Consider the following 26876-nt stretch of genomic DNA (forward strand, 5'->3'; position numbering starts at 1 on the left):
AGTCACTTCCTTGTTCTTTATACTCTTCATTGACTGATTATTAGCATTATTCATCTTCTACTTATTCCAAAGTACTTTCTTTTTCCACATTTCATGTTTAAGCTCCATATTCATCCATTTTACACCTGCCTTATTCAGCATTTTGGCTTTCGGAATACATTCACACATTGATGCTGTTATCTTGATCTCATATGGAGGTAGCAGGGTTTTTTATCCTGGAAACTCAGATTTTTCATCCCACATACATACAAATCGGCCTCCAGAACATACGCAATTTACAGACAAAAAAATACTTGTTCTGGCGGGCGGCAGTAGATAGTGCTGATATAGTTGATTGGTAGTAGAGGTTCGGTAGTGGTGGAGATGGCGAATTTACAGTAGGTGTCCTCCGCGATGAGTCTTCGGACTCTTTGGAGGTATCACGAATAATAATAATAATGTATTTCTTTGTCAGTTCCCATGCAGCATTTATTTCCTTACTGCTCAACTTCTCATTCCATGTTATAGTTGATCAACTTCTCACTCCAGGCTGTCTCCTAAGCTTGTCATAATCACCAGCCTTATAATTCTATTTTATTAATTATTAATCCAAATTTCCAGGTTATTCAAATCTTTCAGAAGAACTACAACATTGGTATTATTAATAATAACTATCTCCAGCTTCAAACACCTATAAACAATTGAATATTTCCCTGCACTTCTGTGACAATAGTATTGTTATAAAGACTGTACGGTAAAGCTCCCACTACTGAGCCCTGTGGAACTCCACTTGTTAACGTCCTGCTATTTCTGCCAGGTCAATAGGTACTACCATTCCCCAGCACATTCCTTTGAAATGCATAGTAAAATCTTATCCAGTTTCATTGCCTTACTAACATCTAGAGTACTTGGCATTCAAAATATATTCTCTTAATGCACACCTAAACCTTCAATTCTTCACATTTTTCTAGGAATTAAACTTGATTTATCAGGATAAAGTACCTCTCTAAGGTGATCAATAAACAGCTCAAGTTTGTAACCTGCATAGACCACTCAACAGCTATTTCCATCTGACATGATTATTCATTTTCTTCCTACTCCTACTGACCACATTACACAAGAATTCATTGAGATTTTCTTTTAAGTGTAATGCTAGTATCCTCTCATATTTTAATTTTGTCTTCCTTACCATACTAGTTATTCTCTTAGCACAAGTCTCCTTGTGTAACTTCTCTCCATTGTGTGTTTTGTACTTTTTTTCATAACCTCTTTTTCCTGTTCCTGTTTCTGCTGCACACTCTCTAACATCGATCTCAAATCTCTCTCTCTTCACATGATTCACATAGCCTCTCCAGTCATTCATACCAACCATCATTTTTATCTCATCCACATCCTCTTCATTGTCATGGTCACATTCTATAGTTTTTTTTTGTCAGACGAGGACTCATCTAACATTTTTCTCTTCAAATTGCAGTTCATCAAATCTCTATATCACTTTTATCACATCTCTGTTTATTCCTCCCCATGCCCCTCACTCTCTCTCTCGCTCTCTCTCTTTGTTCTTTCACTTTCTTGCCTTTCTCTCTATCTCTTCTTCTGTACTCTCTGAACTTCCTCACATCCAGGGGGGGGGGGTGTACAACTTAAGTGTCGCCATGGGCCAAATCATATAAATGCTACACTTACACATAGAGCACGTTTTTAAAAACTTAATTTTTCATGGAAATTAGAATGTATATAAAATTCAATAGATATTGTTATTGAAAATAACATTTTAATGTGATACATTTTTTTTCAATCAACAATTTTTGTGATATCTACCAGTAAATTGGAAGTTGCTGCTATGAATATGTTTCTCAAATTTGCATCCATGAGATTTGTATTTAGTGACTTGTTTCATTTCATGAGAGTGAATGTTTGTTCCAGTACATAATATTCATGTAATGTTCATTATGACTTGAACATGTGATGTGACAACAAGAGTAACTGCATACTAATCATAAAATACTGGATCATTTTCATTCAGGCATTGGTGGTGCGAAGTTGAGAAACTGACCAATCAAATTTGTATTTGCTTAGCATACATGATATAGTTGATTTCTGTTAATGGGAAGGGAATGTAAACAAACTCTACTCCTTAATAAAAGTATATATTTACATCAACAATAACAATATATATATATACATACATATACACACGCGCACACACACACACACACACACACACATATATATATATATATATATATATTTTTTTTTTTTTTTTAATGCATGATTCCCACCCATGAAAGGTTATTATAAACCTATAGTACATTTTGTACCATGGGTGGGCTAATTTTTTCTCATTTTTTATCAGTTTTATTTATTTATTTTATTTTATTTTTTGTAACATTTTTTATTTATTTTTACATAGTTCAGGAATCCTATTCTGGAGACCAAACATGGAATTTTTTAAGCCATGTCAGGCCTCCAATAATTGGGGTGGTGGTCTCACACTGGGCAATGAAATTCATCACCCACCTAAAGACAATCACAGACATCAATACCTATGGTGGGATTCGAGCTCATGACTCATTGGTTGGTGAGCAGATATGCTGACTACCACTCCAACCAGGCCAGCAGAATATACTGAATAAATACTGAATGAATCTACTGATTTTTGAAATCATTTAATATAATACAAATATTTTTTCTTCTATAATAGATTTAGTTTAATCCTTTATCCCAGTGAGAGCAAACAAAGTTTGCGCCTGAAAATATCTTCAGGACTAAATATAGTGTTGCACTATCTTATCCAGTAAGTAGTGCAACACCAAGGCAACTCGTGGCAAAGGTGGAGCAAGCTACCAGGCACTTCTAACCCAGTATCTCCCAAAATGCAAAACACATTTCCTATGTGGATATGTATACTGTTATGCATTAAAGGGATTGGCCATCTACCCAGACTAGTTTCGACCTTTATTGAGGTCTCTTCAGTGGGAGCCAGGCCCAGAGCTGGAGATACCAGGCAGAAGCAGTAGCAAGTCATCTGTGCCTATGGGAGTTGCCAAAAGGTTTATCACCTTTTTTAAAAATTACTCTGGATTTAGAGAAAGATGTTGAAAATTTATTTATCACTAGGTTAGACTATAATAGATTTAGTTTAATCCTTTATCCCAGTGAGAGCAAACAAAGTTTGCGCCTGAAAATATCTTCAGGACTAAATATAGTGTTGCACTATCTTATCCAGTAAGTAGTGCAACACCAAGGCAACTCGTGGCAAAGGTGGAGCAAGCTACCAGGCACTTCTAACCCAGTTAGAAGGCGCAAACTTTGTTTGCTCTCACTGGGATAAAGGATTAAACTAAATCTATTATAGTCTAACCTAGTGATAAATAAATTTTCAACATCTTTCTCTAAATCCAGAGTAATTTTTAAAAAAGGTGATAAACCTTTTGGCAACTCCCATAGGCACAGATGACTTGCTACTGCTTCTGCCTGGTATCTCCAGCTCTGGGCCTGGCTCCCACTGAAGAGACCTCAATAAAGGTCGAAACTAGTCTGGGTAGATGGCCAATCCCTTTAATGCATAACAGTATACATATCCACATAGGAAATGTGTTTTGCATTTTGGGAGATACTGGGTTAGAAGTGCCTGGTAGCTTGCTCCACCTTTGCCACGAGTTGCCTTGGTGTTGCACTACTTACTGGATAAGATAGTGCAACACTATATTTAGTCCTGAAGATATTTTCAGGCGCAAACTTTGTTTGCTCTCACTGGGATAAAGGATTAAACTAAATCTATTATAGTCTAACCTAGTGATAAATAAATTTTCAACATCTTTCTCTAAATCCAGAGTAATTTTTAAAAAAGGTGATAAACCTTTTGGCAACTCCCATAGGCACAGATGACTTGCTACTGCTTCTGCCTGGTATCTCCAGCTCTGGGCCTGGCTCCCACTGAAGAGACCTCAATAAAGGTCGAAACTAGTCTGGGTAGATGGCCAATCCCTTTAATGCATAACAGTATACATATCCACATAGGAAATGTGTTTTGCATTTTGGGAGATACTGGGTTAGAAGTGCCTGGTAGCTTGCTCCACCTTTGCCACGAGTTGCCTTGGTGTTGCACTACTTACTGGATAAGATAGTGCAACACTATATTTAGTCCTGAAGATATTTTCAGGCGCAAACTTTGTTTGCTCTCACTGGGATAAAGGATTAAACTAAATCTATTATAGTCTAACCTAGTGATAAATAAATTTTCAATATTTTTTCTTCTATTTGTTCAATTTATGCTGAGAGCCACATAAAATTATTGAACAGGCCATGTGTTATGCTTACTTGCTCTATTCCCTTTCTCCTCTGTTCTCTTGACTTCCTTTAATCCCATGCTCTTAACGTCCTCTAATTTCCTCTCTTTCCCCTGGTTCTCCCATTCTCTCACCTTCTTTCATATCTGTAACTTCCTCCAACTTCTACTATTATCTCTCATCAGTTTGGGCTCTAGGTTTTTTGTCATCCAAGCAAAAATATTTTAGCCCCTCCTTTTTTTTGTTGAACTTCGCATTTTATTTTTTTTACTTTAAAATTTAAAAAATGAAATTAGAAAATTTATATTTAATGAACTAAAAGCTTTTCTTTCAAATATAGTTGTTTTTATTTTGATATAATCACAATTACAAAATTATAATATTGAGGTTTTTATTTTATTTTATTAATGGAATGCCATCCCTAGCATATGTTGGGGTGCTTTACTGGTGCCTATCCTGAAGGTCCTGAAGACCATCCACCAGAACTGCTACATCTCCAGTCGTACATCTCAAATAAAATCCATTGACAACTAATGCATGCTTTCTTCACTCTCAATCACCACTTATCTCTCCATACTCACTCCATTGTTTTCAACACATTACTTCAACTGCTGCTAACCTCTAAGATGCTAACATTTAAATCACCCTGTGCTACCTATTATGAATGCATAAATAATGAATATAGAAAAAAGAAAACACCTAGAAAATGTCAAGAATCAAACAAAGACATAAAATCAGTGCTGGTGTTTATAGAAAGGATGGGACAATGTGACTGACTAATATGAGTATCAAGATAAAACTATTATCTTACTCATTTCCTTTTATAGGAAGGGCTTATTTCACTATATTATTGTTGTCATGATTTAGCACAGTTGCAACATATGTAACACTGGAACAATTAGTTTGAAAATATACTATACATATTTTAGATAGTGAATATCGAATATTATTAATATTTAATATTCACATAGGCCTACAAGCGCCCTTACATCTTGAATGACTTCCTCATTCAGATTTAAGACTTCATAAACTCGATTCAGCATTCTTTAATCATTCCCTTTCTCACACTTAATCACATCAATAGTGCCTGCAAATAAAAACATCCCCCTGAGCTTCCTCACTGCTTAATAATCCTAAAGAAATTAGAACTTAACAGTCCTAATTTCTCTAGGACTATTTCCTGATATCTTTGGCATTAGTATATAGGTAATGTAGCATCCCTTTAGGTTCACAGCCACTTTTAATTTCTGAAATGACTACCTCATTAAATATTTTTGCTTGAGAGACTAGGTCCCATTTGTTGGTCATTCTCATCTGTATCCACTCTAATTGTGGAAGTTTTCCTGCTTTTGTGCTTCAGCATTCTTGGTGCACAAATTTCTCTCTAGTCACCTGACACCAAAGCCATTTAAGTGTAGTCTGTCAGCATTATGCAAATCCTTCTTTCCATCAAACCCAGGCCATAGGTCCACAAGCTCTACATCATTCCTTCTGCACAACCTGCTTATTGATTAACGAGGTGATATGATAGAGACATTTAAGTTTGAGAAGATTTTATCAGATTAATCCAGAGGGGATTATAAAAAGAGTAGAAGTTGAGAGGGGAAAAACCAGAGGTCATCCCTGGAAGTTTTGTAAAAGTGTGGTGACAGGAGTAGATTTTTTACATGGAGAAATGTCAGTGAATGGAACACATTACCAGAAGATGTAGTTAATGCAAGGAGCGGTAAGGATTTTAAGATTCTATATGATAAATATGTTGTCATTTGAATGTACCTCCATGATGAGTCTGCTGACTCCATGGAGGGTATAATAATAATAACTCAGAGGATTGCTACAATACTGAGAAAGATGTTGACCAACAGTTAGGCTCAATGGTCTGTCATAGACAAGTGATTTGACCTCTTTGAAACCTAAGTAATGCACTGAATGGGTGTTAATCCTATTTGCATAGTATATTATGGCTGTTCAGTTGTGTATGCTCTTCTAGCCAGGTTGCCTGCTTTGCAAGATGAAAAACCCAAGATCTGGAAGAAAAAATCTGCCACTTTCATATGAGATAAGCTAACTCACGTTTAATTGAAAAGTAGCGATAAAGATTCTTTATATCCTAGATGGAATTTGAAGCAGATATTTCCAACCAAACAGCACTTTGTTGAAACTGACTGACACCAGTTCATTCTTTAAATGAAATCAGTTCCCTTCAGTATAGCAGAGGCATAGCCATGAGATAACTTTATACAAACTTTCATTGCATATATTTGGTACTGAGAATATCATTTCTTAAACATTTAAAAAACATTTCAGAGCTGCTATGGTTTACTTAAAATATGTTGAATCGTAAGCATTTTCTTTTTTGTGAACTGTAAAATGACTTTAGTTGTTAGGGTAATCTTCAAGGATTTAGCTTCCCACTGGTAACGATCACAAATATCAAAAATGGACTGAGGGACATGCTTTTTCATTGTAGAGTATACTGAGACAGCTTATAGTGAAGCTATCCCAAATAAACACAATTATGCAGTATTACCATTCATGAGCTTTTGTTTGCATGTCTGGTCAAAATTTCTCATGATTTCAATAAGTTGATGTGAAAATTCATTATTTTTACCTTTATTAATTGTTTACTGATCAAAACTATTTAAGGAAACTAGTCTAGGTCATGAAAATTTAAGTTCATAGTCTTTTTTAGATTTCAGATTTCATTTCATATTTCCAAGAATTAATGAATTAATTAAATTAAACGAAACAAATTACATAACTTTATTATTTACATTTTTGCATAAGAGTTTTAGTTATAAATATGGTAGTAATTCCATATCTGGTATGGACATATAGCTGTTTGCTTCTGTTGAATTTATGAATTCATGAATACATGAATACATATTACTTCTGAAAGATTTGTCAATCAGATTTTTGAGATACTTGCTCTAGACAAATCCAGTTGTGTAAAATATTTCTGTTCAAGACAAATTTATGAAACTGCACATGCATAATTGAATTATTTAATGTTACTGATATACTCTTTTTTCATATACAATTGAAAGATTTTTTGGTATTTCTGCATTGTTGATGTTTTGATTTGAAATTAAAAGAAACATTTTAAATATGAATCCTTTGATAAATTCAAAGGATTGTATAAGACATGTTCTTGGTCATGAATAACAGCAGTTAGTTTATTCTGTTTATATATTTAATTTTTATTGTCAGATAATTAATGCCATGAACTTGTTTATGCATCTGTATCTCTGATGTTCATTGTTCTCAAGATTTGGACAGATAAGACAGATATCACATGTATGGATTTTAAACATGTTTCTTTTTTTTTATTATTGCTTCTGGAAAAATTATATAGATAATAATTTTAAAAGCAACCATGTTTCAAACATGAAGAACATCATTACACAGGTGATTTTTGAGGAATCTTATCTGCACTTTCTCTCTTAAGTGGTATATAATCTGATGAAAGGAAGTAATGCTTATATAGCATTGATATCAGATCACAAACAGAATCATCAAAGACATTGTCTTTGATCATCTTGTTCACCAATTATTTCACAGAAAAAAAAAAAAAAAAAACTTTAATGCTATTTACATGAGGTGCTGGTTGCTTATTGTACCCCAGATACTTGTCCAAGGCTTCCTTAAATTTAAGTATCTAATGTTACAATACTTATTAGGAATTCATTCCACTAATTAACTGTTCTTTCTCTGAAAGAAAATTTTGGTAAGTCACATAAACTTTCTAGCAGTTTCTGATGAGTTTGAAATAGTGTTCCTAGTATCTGTGAATAAAAACAGAAATGCTAATACCCTTATAATTCAATTTATAAGAATTCTTTAATAGCTTTATTCAGGGATGCTATAGCTTTCAAAGATGCTTTCCGGCCTGGTTGGTCGAGTGGTTAGCATATCCGCTCTCCAGCCAAATGGTTGTCTGTGAAAATACTAGTGGTGGGGTTGGTAGTAGATGGCACAGATGTAGATGATGGTAGTTGCGGTTTGCTGTAGTTGGTGGATTGAGCAGTGGAGACGGAGAGCTGTAGAGTAGGTGCCCTTGCTCAATGAGTCTTTGGACTCCCTGGAGGCATCACATAATAATAATGATGATAAAAATGTTGACTTGCATCCATATCCTTGATGATTTTGAAAAATGTACACTTTACTTGTACAGTTTAAAATCATTGTTTTGAGAATGTTTTCTTTAATATATGTGGAATATAGTTTTTTTTTTTTTTAATTTCTTTACAAGGTTTGCTATTCTGTGCAGAATTAATGCATTGATGAAAGTCAGATTCTTAAAATTAAGCACAGAGGATGGACAAGTTTATTTGATTATAAATATTTAAGAATTTTTTCCATTCACAGTGGTATTCCTGATTGAATTCCTATTTTAATTGATGAGAGGAATTTTTTAGCTGCATGCTCATTGAAAATTCATTCTTCCACATGGGAAAAAAAAAGAGAATATTAAGCAGGTAATGAAGAGAGGTGTTGTACTTTTTTTTTGTAGTGATTATTATTGCTTTTTTTTATGTAGGCATTTCTCTATTTTCAGAATAACACACCAAGTGTTATCCATATGATCAATGCTGAAAATTTTGTTGAGTATGGTGAAGTGCCAGCCAAATCTTTTGTGCGCCAAGTTTGCCAGTATCTTTCAAAATGGTGAGTCAGTTCATAATTCTACATTTCTAAATGTTCATATTTATTCTGCAAAGTAGAAATGATTTGAGCTGACTTATTCAGGGATTTTCAATAATATTCTTTTATTGAATTTCCAAGGCTTGTTTACAATTCACATTTCTTTTTGATTATTCCCAACCTTTTAAAAATCTCTCTTTCTTTCTTTCTTTCTCTCTCTTTTCTTGTATGCATGCCATGCACGCACACACACACACACACACACACACACACACACACACACACACACACACACACACACACACACATAGGGAATGGGAAGAGGAATTAAAAGAGAGAGAGAGAGAGAGAGGAAGAGGTGTTAATAATAATCTATGTTTGACTGATATCCAGGGTACACAAAAAAAAGTGGGGCTAAAGATGGGAGCTAACACCAAAATAATACAATAATGTAAATATCTTGATAGAACCAAAACATTCAATGGGATATAAGACTGGAGTATATATATATGGTAAATGTAGTATATATGTATATGTAATTTTTTTATGTGACTCCACCCACCAGAGGTCGCAAACCTATAGTACATTAATACCATGAATAAACTAAGGGTTTTTATTTTATCTATTTATTTATTTTATTTTATATTTTATTTATTTATTTTTTACATAATCTGGAACCCTGCTCTAGAGATTAAACATGGGATGTTTCAAGCAACTTCAAACCTCAAGTAGACAAAGTGGTGGTCTCACACTGGTATTTGAAAAAGGAGTGATAATAGCTTTGAGGCTATTTAGTGTGAGGTTGAGGAAACACAAAATTTAGATATTTGATAGGGTGTTGCTACAAGCCAGGAAATGCAGAGGAGATAATTCTGAACTGTTCAGGCATATGAGTCTAGTGAGCGAGAGGAGGGTGATAATGATAAGTGACTTTAACTGTGGAAGCATTGAGAAGGAGAAAATAGCATGTGTGAATAATGAAATTGAATGCAGCATGTAGTTAAGGTAATACATGGGATATGTGTGTAGGATTTAATAATATCATCTGATACAGTGATAATAGTAGATATCATTATGATGCCACCAACTGGGAAGAGGGATTATGTGATTTTGATGTCGGAAGTGGCTAGGGAACTATGACAAATTAAGAAAGCAGACTGGTGATGTGCAGTGGCTTGATCAATTGAAAGGGAAAGCAATCAGCAGTGCCTAGGACTTTGTCTGGAATAAGTTACTTATGTCAGCATCAGATTGTAATTGTAAGGTTAGGAGAATACATAAAGTATGATTGAAATGGATGAATAATGGAATCATGCAGGAGCATCTGAGAAAGAGGATGTTATGGAGGAGATATAAAGAGCAGGGTATCTCTCAACAGTATAAGGCATGAGTATAAGGCAATATAAGTATATAAATAATATAAAGCAATATAAATATATAAGTAATATATAAGGCATGAGGTGCAAGCTAGAAAGGTGATGTGGGGTAGTGAGAAAGAGAAACTGGCATATGAAAAGAGATTGCCAGAAGCGGTAAATGAAAACCCCACAGTTATATTGCTAGTAGAAGAAAGGATGAACATGGAAAGGTGATTTTAGTTACTGGAGATGGAATACAGTTTACATCTTCTGAAGATATAGTGGAAATGTTCAATGAGTACTTCATGTGTGGGGGGGGGGAAGGTTAGAAGTATTGTAGAATAACAATAGAAAGGAAGACAGAAGACTGACAGTTCAAGAATGGGAAGTGTTGAGAATATTAAGTAACCTTCATTTTAATAAGGCTGTGGAACCGAATGGGATACAACTATGTATATCATGGGAATGTGCAAAAGAGCTGTCATTGCCTTTGTCTTAGTTGTTCAACAGACGTCTGGCAAGAAAAACATTTCCAGAAGAGCAAAAAAAGAAGGAAAAAATAGTACCACTTCATAAGGAAGAATCCAAGTCAATAGAGTCAAACTATGAGCCACTCTGTGCATGTATATATATATATATATATATATATATATATATATATATATATATATATATATATATATATATACACACACACACACACACACACACACACTAGTGGCCAAAATTGTGGAAAGAAACCTTTTGGAAAAAGTGTATTTTTGAGGTTTGATGGCTCATAACACCACTTTTTTTTGGTGCAATACCATAAAATTATTATTATTATTATTATTATTACGGGTATCTCCATGGAGTCAGTAGACTCATCGCAGGAGACCCAAACTAACAAAACAATATCTGTCATATTTCTTCTTGAATTCATTTACAGACAAAGAACTCACAACTAAGTCGGGCAATGAATTCCACTCATTCACCACCCTCCAGGCAAAAAACCTTGTTCTCACACCCTTGTCAACCACACTCTTCTTTAATTTCCAGGGATGACCTCTTGTTCTTCCATCACTATCACACAGCTGAAACATTTCCCCTGCATCAATCCTATAAAAACCCTTCAGTAATTTAAATGTTGCTATCATATCCCCTCTTCTCCGCACCAACCTCTGCAATCCACAAGCTCTCAATCTATCAGTGTAGGGAACATTTTTTACATCACTTACCAACTTAGTCACTCTTCTCTGAACCCCCTTCACAGCCTCCTCATCTCCAAGGAATCCAGGTGACCAGACTTGAGCACAGTAATCCAAATGTGGAAGTATCAACACCTTATAAAGGGGAATAATAACCTCTTTATCTCTGGCTGTCAGTGTGTTCCTCAACAACCAAGTAATCCTATGTGCAATCTTGACACCTTAGCAATGTGTCCCCTGAATATTGATGGAAAGATAATTTAATCATGAATGTAATGCAACTAAGTTTGTTCAATTATCTGTATGCTATGAAAAGTTATAGCGAAATAACCAGAAAAAATAAGCACAACTTGCTTAGATTGATTTGAAGTAGCTTTCCTTCATTTGAATGTAGCCAGTGAGCATGAATGTTTAGAAAGCCAATCAGGTGTCATCTTGTTTTGGCAATGAGCCAATAAGGTCACAGTAGGATTCAGCTATTGATGTCATGTATTGTAGCTGAGAGGAGGGCATTTGTCAGTGTGTTATGTGATTATTATCAAGTTGGTTAGGTTTTTTTTGTGTTCTTTCATTTAGTGAACTTGTAAAACATAATAAAATTAAAGAAATGGCACAAAGAATTGACTGGTCACCCAGAAAGCGATGTGAAATAGTACTATTAAGTGAACAAGGCTACATTTATGAAGAAATTAGAAGAAAAATTGGTGGAAACTTAACTAAAGGTGGCATTTCTAAATTTTTGAAGAGGTATAAGAAGACTCAGTCACTACAAAACCAGACTGGTAAAGGCAGGAAAAGGTGCACAACAGTAAGTGATGATAGAATTGAGAGACTGTGCCTACATGACAGAAGAAAATCATCTGGGTGTATACAAGATGAAATGGCGCAATACAATGTGAAGTTGAGTGCAAGGACTGTTCGGCACATACTGCAGGAATTTGGTCTAAATGCTAGAATTCCAAAGAAAAAAGCTATTTTTATCTCTCAAACAAAAGTTAAACTGGGCTAAAACCCATGTTAATTGAACAGCAGAATAATGGGACAGTGTTATTTGGAGTGATGAGACCAAAATCTCCCTGTTTGGTAGTGATGGCATAAAATATATAAGGAGAAGAATCGGAGAAGATTTGCATACTGATTGCATTACACCTACTGTGAAACATCCACTTAGTGTTATGATCTGGGGTTGTATGACATCAAAAGGTGTGGGCAGAATTTGCCTGATTAATGGGAATATAAATGCCCCAAAATACATAAATGAAATACTTGAGCCCAAACTGAAGCCTTCTGCACGTGATCTTTTCCAAGATAATGAAGCATTTATATTTCAACAGGATTCAGCTCCATGTCATGTTGCTGCTGTGTGCAAAAAGTGGTTTCAAGATAATCATATTCCACTGCTGGAATGGCCTGGGAATAGCCCAGACCATAACCAAATCAAAAATCTATGGAGCCGACTAAAGAAACTTGTTAGTCAGAAGCAACCCACCAATAAAACCCAATTAATAGAAGCAATAATTCAATCTTAGTTTCACATTATAACAGCTGCAAAACTAAAAAATTTGGTTAACTCCATGGGAAGGCGTTGTAAGGCCGTGTAGTGGACTTGAGAGAGGACTTGAAAGTATTGATAAAGGTAGCGAAAGAAAAGAGTGACAGAGTTAGAATGGTGAGTCTGTTGCCATGGTATGACAGAGAGGAGTTTAGGAGGGCCATAATCGCAAATGATATTATGCGCAGGTTATGCAGACGGTGTGGTGTGAAATTCATGGACGTGTGGAATGAGTTTGATGGGCGAAAGGATTTATACAAGGTGGATGGCCTGCATTTGAATGGATTTGGTGTGCGGAGACTGGAAAAAGTGTTGCTGAATGAAGTGAAAATGGATGTGCAGAACCAGGGAAACTAGAACTACCAAGGAAGGGGAGAGTGGAAATGCAGACATCAGTGAGACAGTTGAGTGTAAGAATGTATATAATGTACCCAAGCCAGTACTAAGGACAAAAAATCGGAATGGGATAGTTAGAATAATGCATCAAGGCAGGGGTGGGACAAAGGGATCACTGCATGTCATGTATACTAATGCCAGGAGTATTAGGAACAAGAAGGAAGAATTTTTGGCCTTGATTGGCTCTTCCTGGCCACAGGTTATTGGCATTAGTGAAACATGGCTGACGGAAGATGATATAGTTAGTGGGATAGAATGTGTAGGTTATAGTGTGTTTAGGAGGGACAGAGAGAATAAAATGGGGGAGGGGAGTTATTGATGATAGCTGATGAACTGCAGCCAAGGAGAATTGAAGTTGTATCGCAGGATAGTGAAAAGAGCTCATTTGAGGCTATTTGGTGTGAGATTGAGACTGGCAGAATAAAATATACAGTTGGGTGCTGCTATAGACCAGTTGATGGAATAGATGGTGGAGATAGTATACGTAAACAAATTGATGAAATAATGGAAGGAGGGTAATTATTATGGGGGATTTCAACTATGGTAACATTGATTGGAAGGAGGAGAGGACACATGTGAGGAAGGAAATGGATTTTATTCAATTATTAAGGGATAACTATCTGAGACAGCATGTAATTGAAAATACTAGGGTTGTGAGAGTACTTGACCTGGTAATAGCATCTGAGAATTTGACTGTAATGAATATGACCATATTGCCACCTATTGGTGAGAGTGATCATAAGGTCTTGACCTGGGAGGTGGCTAAAGGTGTGGAATTTTCGATTAAGACAGGGTATATGTGGAATTACCGTGCTGGCAAGTATGACAAGCTTAGGAGATTGCTTGGATCAGTGCCATGGCATGTACAACTGCAAGGGCTGGATGTCGATAGAGCATGGAAAGTGGTCAAGAAGCATTTACAGGAGGTTATGTATACCTAGGGTCTGAATAGTAAAACAAGTAGGGGTTAAATGGATGAATAACACCATTAAGCTTGAGTTGCAAAAAAAGAAACAACTATGGAGGGAATTTAAAGAAAGAGGTGACCTGCAGGCACACGAACGATATAAAGTGTTGGCCAGAAGGGTAACGAGTGTGGTAAAAAAAAAAAGCAAAAGCGAATTATGAAAGGAAACTAGCTATGCAAGCTAAAGAGAATCCCAAACAGTTGTTTCAATATGCTGCAAGCAAGGAAAAAACTGTACACGGCAAAATGATTTTAAGGAATGACGATGGTAAGGAGGTCACTGAATCAGTCGATATAGTGGAGTTACTGAGCGAGCACTTTGCAAAAGTATATCACCCAGGTGGTGACATTGAAAAAATGAAGGAACCATTAGTTTATAGGGGAATTGTGATGAATGAAGTGGAGGTGCATAGTCTATTACAGAACCTTAATGTGAATACATCTGTGGGATTGGATGGTATACCGGCATGGGTCTTGCGTGAAGCGGCTAAAGAATTATCAGTGTCCTTGACCATGTTGTATAATCTGAGTCTCGGGTCTGGTTTAGTCCCGAAGGTGTGGAAAGAGGGGTAAACAGTTCCACTGCATAAAGGATGATCCAAGACTACAGTTGCAAATTACCGACCGATCAGCATATCACGAGTCGTTGTCAAGGTCTTGGAGAAAGTAGCCAAGGGAAAAATACAGGAATGGATTGATGAGAATGAGATACTGTACAGGGGACAGCATGGCTTTGTGAAGGGTAGATCATGCCTCAGTAACTTGCTCAAGTTTTATAACACAGTGATGGCTGAACTGGATAAGGGTAATGGGTTTACAGTGATACTGCTGGACCTAGCAAAGGCATTTGACAGGATACTACATGGAATTCTAATCCGTAAACTACAATATATGGGAATGGATATAGGGTTGATGAGATGGATAGGCGGGTGGTTGATGGAGAGATATCAGAGAGTAGTTTATTCAGGAGTAGAGTCCAAAAGACGGCCTGTGACTAGTGGTGTGCCACAGGGTTCTGTTCTTGGACCACTGCTGTTTAATTTGTTCATTAACGATATAGGGTAGCATCTAAGAGGAACAGGTCATTTGTTTGCTGATGATGCAAAGTTGGGTAGGGCAATAGTGAATGCAGAGATGTCAAAATCTTGCAGGATGACTTGGATAGATTGGAGATCTGGACTAAGGAGAATGGATGTCAGTTTAATGTGACAAAATGTAAGGTTATGCATTTTGGGGTGAAAAGATTAGCAGCAGTATACCACATTGTTGGAACTGTGCTCCAGGAGATTGATGAGGCCAGGGACTTGGGAGTGTTGGTGGATAGGGAGATGAAGTTTAGGAGACACATTGCAAAAGTAGCTAAATCAGCTCATCAACTCACTTGGTTGTTGAAAAATACCTTGACGAGCAGAGACAAGCAAGTTATTGTACCTCTGTACCGAGCCCTGATAAGACCTCATCTCGACTACTGTGCCCAGATTTGGTCACCTAGGTTCCTTCTTGATGGAGAGGAGGTGGAGAGGATCCAGAGGCGAGTGACTAAGATGATAGCAGGTCTATGGAATTAACCATATGAGAACAGGTTGAAGATTTGTGGGTTGCAGAAATTAGTTGATAGGCGGAAAAGGGGAGATATGATTGAGACATTCAAATTGCTAAAGGGTTTCTATAGGATTAACTCAGAGGATATTTTGTTAGAGCTGGGTTCTTTACTTTTAGAGTGGTAAATGAGTAGAATTAGCTGCCAGAGTCTGTTGTGGGTGCTAGGACAGTGAGTGAGTTCAAGGCAAGGTATGATAGATACTGTGAGAATGTCGTATAGTTGTGTGAACATGATGTTTAGGGCCTCCCTCGATGAGTCTAAGGACTCCCTGGAGTCGCCCGTAATAATAATAATAATAAATATTAACTCACATTGTGAGAATTTTTATATATCTCATTTTTTCTGTGTTTCACTTTTCTTCTTTATAACTGCTGTTCTAATAAAAAAATCCTTAATAAAAGTTATGGCATTACATTCTTGATTAAATTATCTTTCTATTGATATATAATTTTATGGTATTACTCCACAAAAAAGTGGTGTTATGAGCCATCAAACCTCAGAAATACACTTTTTCCAAAAGGTTTCCACAATATTGGCCACTAGTGTATATATCAGGCATAGTGATAAAGATTTTAGAGAGACTGGCTAGAGACAGAATATAAACTGAGATTGATGAGAATGGAAATCTTTTGAGAGAGCAGCATGGGTTTGTTAAGGGGGAAATTATGCTTTAGTAACTTGGTTATATATCATAATAGAGTATCTAGTGTATAACAGAAGAGATGCTCATACAGTGATTTATCTGAATTTTGCTAAAGCATGATAAACTACTCTTGACATTGAGCAGGATGGGATGGATAGTAATTTGGTAGCTTGGTCACAGGATTGAAGCAAGCAAATTATGTATAGACGTGCAGTGTCCAAAACTGATGAGTGGGGTACCACAGGGTTCTTGTCTGGAACCACCATTGTTTAATTTATATATATCAGTGAATATAGTTCAGGGTATAAGAGGAGATATTCATTTGTTTGCTAATGAAGCTAAATTAGGAAAAAGAAGTTCTGATGTGATTGTTACAAGAGGATTTGAATAAGATGGTGCTATGGGCTGAAGAACAGTGATGTTATCCGTAATGTTGCTAAGTGTAAATTATTATTATTATTATTCAGGCCTCCATAGAGTCAAAAGACACTTCGTGGGAGGTCCTTCCTAGGAAACAAAGTCTATCATACCACTCCTTGAACTCTTTGACCATTCTTGCTCTCATCACTCTATCAGACACTGCATTTCATGGTTCAACCACCTTCCATGCAAAGAAACCACTTCTCACCCTCTTCCTCACAGCTTCCTTTTGCAACTTCCAGGGATGGCCCCTTGTCATTATTCCTTCCCGCTGTTCCACCAAGTGAAAGAACTCCCCAGTGTCAACCTTGTAACCACCTCTCAACAGTTTAAAAGTCTCAGTCATATCACCTCTCCTTTTTTCTACCAAACTCTGCAGTCCACATTCCCTCAGCCGATCCTCATAACTAACATTGTACAGTCCTGAAACCATCTTTGTTATCTGCCTCTGTACCCTAACCACAGTTTATTTATCCCCTTCAAATCCTGGGGACCAAATTTGAGAACAATAGTCTAAGTGTGGTCTGATCAGGGGCTTATACAATAGAATGATAACTCTTTTATATCTGCAGGTCAGCATCCTTCTCAGTATTGTAGCAATCCTCTGGGTTACCTTCACCACCCTTTGCAAGATGTTCCCTGAATTTCAGTTTTCTATCAATCATCACCCCCAGATCTCTTATCTCCCCTACTTCCTCTAGTCCAGCTCCTCCAATTGAATATGCAGCCTCCCATCGATGTATCCCAAACTTCATGACTTTACATTTTGCTGCATTAAACTGACACTGCTCATTTGCCTGTCTAGTTTATTTAAATTCTCTTGCAGGACTGCCACATCTGCACTATTACTAATAACTCTCCCCAGCTTCACATCATCTGTAAACAACTGAATATCCCCCTGCAATCCACTGACAATGCCATTGATATAAAGGTTAAACAATACAGGTCCTAGTACTGAGCCCTGTGTGACCCCACTTGTAACCTTCTGCCTCCTTGATACTGCCCCACTACACACAACTCTCTGATACCTATCAGACAGCCAGTCCCGAATCCAGTTTACTAACCCGACATCTAAACCATGTGCTGCAACTTAAATATCAGCTTATCATGTGGCACCCTGTCAAATGCCTTTGCAAAATCCAAAAAAAAGGCAGTATATGCCTTTCCCTCATCAACTGCTCTTGTTACTTTACTATAAAAGGCAATCATATTACTAAAGCAAGAGTGCCCTTAACAAATCCATGTTAACTCTTACAGATAACATTATCCTCATATGCCCAACACTGTATATGGTCCCTCACTAATTTCTCTAAGATCTTTACAATTGCTGATGAAACACAAACTGGCCTATAGTTAAACACATCCAGTCTGCTACTGCCCTTATGCAATAGCACTATTTTACCTTCCTTCCATTCCTTGGGTGCCTTTCCTGTAGCCAGACTTTCATTGAAAACCCTGGTTAATGGAGTTGTGAGTTCTTTAGCACATTCTCTCAAAACCCATGGTGAAATACCTTCCGGTCCTACAGCTTTACTGACATCCAGGGTTCACAGTATTTGGAATGCACTCTCCTATTGCACCTCTAAACCTCAAACCTGCCCTATCCCTCTAGTATTAAAACTTACTTCTCCAGGATGAAATACTCCAATAAAGTGTTCATTGAACAACTCCACTATGTCCTCTACATCAGTCACTCTATTCCCATTTTTATCCCACAATATCATTCTTCCACAATTATTTCTCTTCCTACTGGCCACATAGCTAAAAAAATTCCCTAGGATTATCTTTGGATCTTAGTGCCAGTCTCTTCTCATATTCCAGTTTTGCCTTCCTTAGCATATTAATCACTCTCCTGGCCTGAGTCTTATATTCTTCATGCATTTGCTCTCCACCCCTCTCCTTATATCTCTTCCATAACTTTTTTTCACCTGCAGTTCCTGTTTGATATTGTTTATCATCCACTTTACACCAAATTGTGTTTTCTTCTTCACTCATCAAATATAGCTTACTATTGCTGCCAACAAATATTCCTTCACAATTTCCCACACACTAATGATATCCCTTCCTTCCAAGTTTGCCCGCTATGGAACTGCACCAAGTTGATATCTAAGACTATTATAATAACCTGCCTTATAATTGCACATATGTTCTCTTTTCTTTGATACTTCTGCATGTCTATTGATCTTCCAAGTCAGAACTACAGGGTCACTCTCTCCAACAAGGGGGGAGAGATGTCATCCCAGTTATTATCAGCTCTTCTGATGCTATGACCAAATCCAAAACTCTTGAACCTCTTGTTCCCTTTATTTACCTGTTGCCTAAGACATCTATTCCTCAAGTATTCCAGAAATTCCATTCCCTTATTACTATATGCATTTTCCTCTTCCCAACTTGTACTGCTGTAGTTAAAATTTCCTGTAACAATCATTCTTCTTGCACCTGCCAAGCTCAACTGCCTAATCATCTCCTGCTCCCCACTCTCTGTGCTCCTTGGCTTGTAGCAACATCCCACTAAATATCCTGTCTTGCCCACCTCTACCTCACACCATATGCTTTCAAAACCATTAGTGTCACTACCTTCAATAGTCTCCACTCTTAGAGGACATAGGTCATCTTATCATAAGCAGTACTTCACCACCACATTTTCCCTTCCTATCCTGCCAAAAAATGTTGTACCCTGCTACTTCTATTCCTGTTATTATATTATCTTCCATCAACCACGTCTCAGAGATCCCAGTAATCTTTGGCCAAGCTGATGCAATCAACTCCACCAGTTCATTTCCTTTATTCCAGATACTCCTGGTATTAGTACAAAGCGTAAAATGTCACTGCTTCTATACCTATCATTATCCCCTCAAGATTCCACTGGACTCAGTGTTACCTGATGTCATGCCCCTTCCCCCAAGCACCCATTCTCACAAGAGGCCATCCCTGCTACCATCTACTCTTGGAATTCAGTTTCCCTGCATTGATGCACTGAGTCGTTCAGAAAACAGCAATCTCTCCAGATGCCTACATCCTTCCTCATCCAAATGCAAGTGGTCTCTCGCATACAGCTCCTTTCTGTCCTCAAATGCCCTCCAAGCATCCACATATTCCAGTCCTCTCTTCTGACATATTCTAGTTATGATGCTATTCATTATTACTGCTCTTCTGCTCAGCTCATCATTATCATACCTGGGTAACACACACACACCATCTTTCCTCTCTGCATTTTCTTTTGTACAACCTGAAGCATGAATCTCAGATCTCTCACCACCCAATTTACACTGCCTCTCGAGTCATTCTTGCCCACCATCACAGTCATCTCATCCATGCTTTCACCCCATTTAATTGCCATAGTCATACTTTCTATCGTTCCTCCAGGCAAACACTCCTCTGGCATCCTCTCTTGCACACCATGGATCACTGAGTCTCCATACATCATACCTTTTACCACTCTGTTCCTTGATTGCTCACCTGCATCCCTCACTCTCTCTCTCCTCTAACCCTTTCTTTCTGTGTTCCCCTAATTACCTGCTGTCCTGGCATCACTCTATCCCTGGTTCCAGCACTTCCTTGCATTCTTCTTATTCCCTCTCTTCAACTGTTTCCATTCTCTCCTCTTCTATCATTCCCATAACTCTCTCTCGTTCCCTCTCTTCTGCTGTTTCTATTCTCTCCTCTTCTATCATTCCCCATAACTCTCTCTCATTCTGTGTCTTCTACTGTTTCTATTCTCTCCTCTTATATCATTCCCATAACTCTCTCATTCCCTGTCTTCTACTGGTTCTATTCTCTCCTCTTCTATCATTCCCATAACTCTCTCTCTCACTCCTACTCTGATTTGCCTTATCTCATCTTTCATACTTCTCCTCTCATTCCCAATACATTCCACCTCCTCGTTCAGCTCATCTCTCTCTCTCTCTCTGCAAGTTAGCCACTCATGCTAGCCATTCATCCTCCCAATCAAGACAATCTCCAAAAACTTCACAATCATTCAAGCCTTTCTCACTCCCCACTCTGATTTTTTCATTCATATTCCGCTCATCATTCTCACCCTCCACACTGCTCGTCTCTCTAGATTGAGATATTCCTGCCTCAAACACAACGAGGTCAGTTATTTTAATATCTAACTCACCAAGTTCCTCCCAATGCCTACATTTTGTGCATATATGCATTCCCCCTTTTCTCATCTGCCACATATCCAACTGCCGGGATGCATTCATCCCACAAGCATTGCATGCCACAAAATCCTGTATTATGTTATGCAAAATAGAGTCCCTAAATGGGGAAGGACTTGGCGACACACTATTTATAATTGGAGTTGTGGCTGTCGCCATCATTCAAATAGTGACGAGGAACTACTACAACTAGATGCTAAATACTAAACACTCTACTGAACTATGTTATACGCTCTACTGTAAGCTAATTTACTTACGATACTATAAGTATAAACTATTTTTAACATATATGTATATATAATGTAATTTAAAGTATAAACTATTTTTGATATATATAATATAATTTAAAGTATAAACTATATTTAACTATACTAAATAACTAAATACGAAAACTTATCTTCTTCTTCTTCTGTTCCACCATAGATGCATCGAACTCTCAGTTATATACTCTAAAGTTATGTACTTTGGTCAGAGAGGATAGAATGAGGTTTATCATATTGAAGAAACTTTGCTTCAGGAGGAGGCAAGGGATCTTCGTGGATAGGGAACTGAATTTTAGGAGACATATCGCAAAAATTGTAAAGTTATTCAGAAAATTGCTGCTGTAATGTGAAGAACACTGACATGTACATTTAACGAGGTAATAGTTGCACTGTATAAGGCACTAATTAGGCCTCATTTGGATTTCTGTTGCACAGATCTGATTCCTTGGCTATATTGCCAATAAGGAAGCACTGAAGAGATGCAGAGGCAAATAACTAATATTTCTCATGACTCTGGAATATTTAGTACAAGGGCCAACTGAGGGAATGGGGTCTTCAGAGCTTGGTAGATAGGAGGAGAGGGGGAGGGGTAATATGATTGAGACATATCCTATCAGACAGATGCAGGGAAATTACTGCACAGGATAAGAGGTGATATGAGAACAACAACAACAGGTCATCCTTGAAAACTGTACAAAGGTCATGTGAGTGAGGAGGCGAAAAGATGCTTTTTTGCATGGTGGGAGGCGAGTGCTCCAACACAAAATATATTAAAGGCATGATAGTTATTGTGATCTAAGAGTGTTCAAACTGCCATGATGAGTTTTCAGTGTCTATGGAGGCTTCAAAGTAATACTGAGTAATATCATTAATATACAAATTAAAGAGTAGCCATAACTCATCTAGATTCCACTCCACCATATATGACTTTATGGGTCTGTCAGCCCCATTCCCCATCAGTAACACCAGCTTCATATCCATTCCCATTTGCTCCAACTTACATAATAGTTTTCCATGTGATATTCTGTCAAATGCCTTTGCAAAGTCAAGTGGTATCGTGATGTGGCTGTTTTTTTTTCATCCAATTCCACTTCATGTGAAGAAATTCCTGTGGTAGGACCAACCTTTTACAAAGCCATACTGCCCACCATAGAGTATCATATTCCTATTCACCCATTCCTGAATTCTTTTAACAAACTTTTTTGCTTCTTTAGCTACCACCACTCCTGAGATACTAATTTTTCCATGATTTGCTACTTCTGTCTTGGAGGCTACTTTTATGTAACGGAACTGTCTTATCCTCTTTGCACTCTCTTTGAATCCTTCCAGAGCTAAGACTTAAATTTAACAACTTTGTCAGAGGCACTGCCATTTCTCATGCACTTGAAAGTGTTTTCACTTGGTTATACTATATAATTAAAGAGGCTAAGAAATTATATTCTTAGTTTCATGCTTTATCCAACTGTAAACAAACAAAGTTTGCATGTGAAGTCACTTCATGACTGGGCTACTTGTATATAGAGGCTAATGACTTCACATTAATTGCCTTAGTATCCCATAATGTAATGCACATATTCTTGCAAACATGTATAATGCAATGCAATGGGAAGGAACACTACCCAGACTTGTTTCGACCTTTATTGAGGTCTCATCATGGGAGCCAGACCCAGAAGTGATGCCAAGGTTGAAATAATGCTGAAGTCATATTTCCATTTACAAGTAGCCAAAAGGTCTCACACCTTATTAATTATTAGTCTTGAAGTGACTTCATGTGCAAACTTTGTTTCTTATGCTTAGATAAAGGATGAAACTAAGAATATAATTTCTTGGAATCTTTAATTTATAGTATAACCAAGTGAAAATACTTTCAACTTTTCAAAATACTATCTATGATCCAGAGTATTTTAGTAATAAAGTATGACACCTTTTGGCTACTTATATATGGAAATATGACTTCAGCATTACTTCAACCTTGTATCACTTCTTGGTCTGGATAGTGGTATACTAAGGCAATTGATGTGAAGTCATCAGCCTCTATATACAAGTGGCCCAATCATGATGTGATTTCATGTAAACTTTGTTTGCTTACACTTGGATAAAGGATGAAATTAAGAATATAATTTCTTGGCATCTTTAATTTATTTCTCTAGCACGTTCTCATAGTATAGGCTAACATGTCATCTAATTCCACTGCTGTGTTCACATTGCTATTGTCCAATATGCTGAGACCTCCAGTTTGTCTACTTCAATTCTCACATCAGTCACTGTCATATCAGCAACCTGCAAAATTTCCACCTGTATGACACACCTTTGCAGAGTGATCAATTAGAAGCTCAACTTTTTCCTTGGGTTCTGTCACTTTATTAAAGTTATACTACTACAATCCTTCCTCTCACTTGCTATATAGAAAAAAACAAAAAAACTCTTTTTGGATTTCCTTTGGCATGCTTAGGTAATGTTCCCTCATAATCTGATTTAGCCTTTCTTCCTTACCATACTAGTCACCCTTCTTGCCTCTATCTTCTATTGCTCATATGCTGATCACCTTTTCTTCATATTCCCTCCAGAATGTTTCTTTTTTCTTTCTTTCTTTTTTTTTTTTTGCTGCTCCTGCTTTATATCGCTGCTCATTTAATCCCACTTTATCTTCCTGACTGTGGATATACAGTCTAATACTGCTTCTCTTAAACAATCCTGTACTGCTTATCATTCACCACTAACATTTTTTCCTTGTGCTTCTTATGCCATGGCACTGCTCTAAGCTGCCTCCTAAGTTTGTCCTAATTACCATCACCATGTAGTTCCACATAAGCTATTTCTTGACTGAGCATTCACATGTTTATTTACAGCTTACCAGGAAAGACTGCAAGGCCACTCTCCTCAATTGGAAACAGAATGGATACAGCTTCTGATACTGTTGTCAGGTCAGATGCTATAAACCCTGATCATCTCCATCATGTACTGTTTTAATTATCTCTTGGTAACTATATAAATTCAATTCATTTTTCCATGTGCCCTTTCCTTCTTCCAGTCTATATCCCCATAGTTGAAGTTGCCAATAATAATTTCTCAGCCTGCACTCATGCTAATCTGCTGATGCTTAGCATCCATATCTTTCTCTGGACTCCCTGGTTTATACCAGCAACCAATACCATATTTTTTTCCTTGTTGGCTTCTATCTCACACCAGATAGAATCAAATGAGCCATCTCTATCAGACCTAAAATCCTCATTAACTTCTATTTTTGTTGGTCAAAGTTCTTCATCAGTCATCAGTAACATCCCTCCTCCTCCTTTTGTATTTCCTCTAATTCTCTCTGAAAATGCAATAACCCTTACATTCTGTTCCTCTAACTATATCATTTTTCAATCAACCAGATCTCACTGATGCCAATAATTTTGGCCAAGTTGAGCTGACCAATGTCAAAAACATCTCTCCTTTATTTCTGATACTTCTTTCATGTGTACATGTGCATTTCAGCATTCCCAGGGACCCCCAGTTACCCTTGAGTTATGTCATTACCAAACCATTCAGATAGAAAACCTGGAAAACTTGACCAATTCATAATCATTTCTGACCAGAATTCAGAAATGATTATGAATGGCGACCATTCATAATCATTTCTGAATTCTGTATTCACATTCATTTGTCCTTAGACATAAGCTTGACTGCAGCTTCCCTAATATCTCTAGTTTCCAATTTTGTACCTTTCACTGAACAACACTTTATCCAAACATAACTCTAAAACCATTCAGATGCAGGCTATCAAAGATATACAAGTTCTTACATCTATCAGATTCATCCCATACAGATACAACATCCTATAAACTGCATTCCTCCTGCACAATTTTACCATTAGCAATCATGACACTTTTCTCAATTAGTCCTATCATGCTGAGGCAGCAGACTATCTTTATTTTCTCATTCTTACTGTTCATTTCTTCCAGCAACAACTCCTTCATATAATCTCTTATTGCATATTTATTACCTTTTAAATCATTGGTTCCTGCCTTTTAAAACTACCAACTCTTTCATTTCTCCCCTCTGCAAACCAATTGCTTCACTAACATCCTTGATCTTTGCATCTGAGAAACATGCTTCCATCTCATTCTTATTAAATAAACCTTTTATCATAGAATCTCCATACAATACCCTCACCTTACTCCCAGTTTGTTTCTCTTTCATGCTTTTCCCATTCGATTTTGCTTTCATTCTCATTTTGCTGTGCCATGTGCCAAATGTTTCTTCAATCACTGGAGCTCACATTTTTCCTGAGAACTTTGAAATATCTAGATTAAAGCAAATTATTAGGTGAATGACAAGGAAACTAGCAAAAGTTGAAAAACAACTGGAGAGGCATCAGAAGAACATGAAGAGAAAGCAAAAAAAAAGGCCTGAATCAGGCAGTAATTGCATAATAATAATTAGAGAGATAAAATCAATTATAAAAAAGAAGGAAATAATATGGTATGGAGATTCAATTATAAAAAATACAATTAATGACCATGTTACTACATCAAGTTTTCTGGGTGCTAAAATCAAAAATTTAATTAATGTAATTGAAAAGCAGAAAATAAAGTAAAGGAGGTGATAATTCAGGTAGGAACAAACAGTTTGTCTGGTAATAAATACAGTGGGACAGATGAAAGGTCTGCTAGAAGAAGAAAGAGTGAAGTATGAGAAAGTGAAAATAGAATATTACCTACTATATAATATAATATAAACACAGAATTAAGAAGATGACTATGTTGATCAATGATTTGATGCATAGTCTGAGTAGAAAGAATGATTATGAGAGTTTTTGGATATGTGGAGTGAGTTTGAAAGAAGAAGGGATTTGCATAAGAAGAATGGCATACATTCGAATACATTTGGTATCAGGAGTCTTGAGAAATTATTTGTTGGTATGAGACCTAACATGGAGAGTAAGGAAATCTACATTATTATGGAAGAATGGTGAGAATAAGAATCTGTGCATAAGAGCTACTAAATTGTTCAACTGTATTAATGGTATGGATTTACTTATTAATAGAGATGTTTATGATAAAAAAAATTACTATGTGTTCATCTTCTATGGACTTATTAAATACGTTTAAAGATGACTATATAAGTAAAGCATTAGACATGAAGAGGAATCTCAAAGTAATCCAACTCGCTCATACAGACTTCCGAGGAGAGTATGCAGAAAAAGCATGAAGGTAACTTATTATGTTTGTACACAAAATGCCAAGAGAACAATGGGGTTGAGTTTGTTGCTTTATTCATTATGCCATAGCCTCAGATTAGTGGCATTAGTTACAAAAAGCTAAGTGATATTGAGTGTAAAGGGAATAATATTTTTTGGAAGGATAGACAAATAGGAGAGGTGTATGATGCTGTTCATGTTGGATGATTAGAGTCCACTTTGGG

At 36.8% G+C, this 26876-nt stretch overlaps 1 protein-coding gene across 4 annotated transcripts in view; it reads left to right on the top strand.

The window, feature by feature from the left end:
- Positions 1–26876, top strand: part of LOC150100597 (solute carrier family 41 member 1-like) — a 235405-nt gene that overhangs the window by 177096 nt on the left and 31433 nt on the right. Inside the window, exon 10 of one of the 4 annotated variants that reach the window (XR_016549114.1) lies at positions 8830–8939. The exons of the other annotated variants lie outside the window; for them this stretch is intronic. The gene's annotated coding sequence lies outside the window, so the exon portion shown is untranslated. The remainder of the gene's footprint in view (positions 1–8829; positions 8940–26876) is intronic. 4 annotated transcript variants of the gene reach the window in all.

The sequence above is a fragment of the Typopeltis vanoorti genome, chromosome 12 (assembly GCF_054136105.1).
Source record: "Typopeltis vanoorti isolate ZY-2024b chromosome 12, IOZ_Tvanoo_1.0, whole genome shotgun sequence".
Classification (NCBI taxonomy): Eukaryota; Metazoa; Arthropoda; class Arachnida; order Uropygi; family Thelyphonidae; genus Typopeltis; species Typopeltis vanoorti.